The sequence below is a fragment of the Staurois parvus genome, unplaced genomic scaffold (genome assembly GCF_062004578.1).
Source record: "Staurois parvus isolate SC_StPar_1 unplaced genomic scaffold, SC_StPar_1.0 ptg000087l, whole genome shotgun sequence".
Lineage (NCBI taxonomy): Eukaryota > Metazoa > Chordata > Amphibia > Anura > Ranidae > Staurois > Staurois parvus.
This window is the reverse complement of record NW_028317883.1, coordinates 10,191,419-10,193,197: the sequence shown is the minus strand read 5'-3', so window position 1 is coordinate 10,193,197 and position 1,779 is coordinate 10,191,419. Positions and strand designations below refer to the sequence as shown.

Sequence of the window (1,779 nt, the reverse complement as noted above, 5' to 3'; positions counted from 1 at the left end):
GACCCCTGTACCCGAGCTAAGAGTCTGTGAGGACCCACCGTGAGGGAGATGCTTGGCTGCCTGACCTCTGATGTACCCATTGCTTGTGATGCATGATCACACATGCGCATAACCCATGCGTTTCCGGTGAGTGCGCATTTCTGTTATTAGACAGAGTGGTAGCTGTGGGAATTCGCATTTGTACAGTGAACTACTGTGGACATTTATTTAGTGACTTTTTTACTTTGCTAAGCTCTGCACTCTGTTGTTTTAAGATTAAAAACAATTGGCTGATTTAGTCACAGTATTTTTACACAGACCAACTTGTACTCTTGAGGATTTTCCATCCCATATGTGTTAATAATTGGTTGCACATTTTTTTTTCATTCTTATGCAGATGTTTATAAAGTGCTGATGATCCTGAAGAAGCAAACATTGAAATGTGAAATGCGTTGAACAAGAAAGATGACCCCATTGGGGTAACTTTATTAGGAGTTTTTTTGTAACTTTGTGCATGTCTGCAATTCTAATGAGAAATTACATACAACAATTTATCTGTATGCTATGTTGTAATAAAATTTGATATAGTTTTCTTTTAAATTGTGTGGTACCTTACTGTTTTTTTCTTTAAAAAGTAATTTAGTGTTAGCTTGTGGTTGCCATTATCCCTTTTTCTATAATAGAGAGAACTGTATCTTACTTTTAGTGGGATTTTAAGGCTTCTTTTGTATCAACATTAACCACTTCCATACAGTGCACTTTTACACCCTACTAAGCAATATGATAGTGTGACAAGAACACCCCTATCTGAAAAAGAAGGTTTTTAGATGATCCACGCGGAGTAATATGAATTCAAAGGAATTTTAACAATACTTTATTTGATCACATAGATCATAGGGAGGTTAAACATGAGCACGGTGTACATATGAAAAAAATAAAATCATGTTAAAAAACACTTAGCGTCTTCAATTTAGGGTCATCTTAGCCAACAGAGCACCATATAAGGCAGAGTTGTGTAATGATGAAATAGTTATCCTGGGTTTCCGTAGGTTTCCCGCTTTATATTTGAGTGAACCATGTATTCAGTAGGTGTGTTCCCAATATATGTCAGGGACCTCCTGGAATGTAAAAGCTGGAACACAAAAATACATAGTATATGTATAGAGATATGGAAACCAAATCACATCCAAAATTCACCAGGCCTCCCTCCACAATAGTCAATGGATACTACTGTTACCTTCTCAATAGTGAGACTATCATACCCGCTTCTCAAGTGTAGAGACTTCCTGGATAGCCACCCCAAATGGAACAAGGTCCACAGTACCAAATGATTCTGAGGATATATATAGAAAAAGATAATAAATGTATAGATCATGGGCATCAGGTGACCCCGAAAACAAAACACACACAAAATGTGGATATATTACCATCAATAAGGATCAAGAAGACTCCTGTCGACTTGAAATAAGATCAGGTCCTTGATGCTTTTTCAAAGATGCATATGGGGGTGAGGAACCAGGTATACACGATGCGTGGATTTCAAACACATATAATGTGTATGTAGCATATAGCAGGCCGTAGATACCTGAGTTTAATATACCCAATAAAGGGTTTCCAAAAATTGCTCAATTAGAGAAGGTTATTGCGGTTTTATAAGGATGTGGCTATGTCACAGCAAAAAATACCTGAATAGGATAGCGTATATATATATATATATATGTAGATTCTCCTCCAAAGAGGATTTCCAAAAAATTCCCCGAGTATACAGGGTAAATTAGGCCCATAAAACATGCCCTATTA

At 36.9% G+C, this 1,779-nt stretch overlaps 1 long non-coding RNA gene across 1 annotated transcript; it reads right to left on the bottom strand.

Annotated features, from left to right (window-relative positions):
* Positions 1-830: 830 nt before the first annotated feature.
* Positions 831-1,258, bottom strand: LOC149468420 (uncharacterized). Its single transcript, XR_016311725.1, has 2 exons — positions 1,217-1,258; positions 831-1,111 (listed from the first exon to the last, which is right to left on the bottom strand). It is a non-coding gene; the product is annotated as an uncharacterized LOC149468420 (long non-coding RNA).
* Positions 1,259-1,779: the final 521 nt, after the last annotated feature.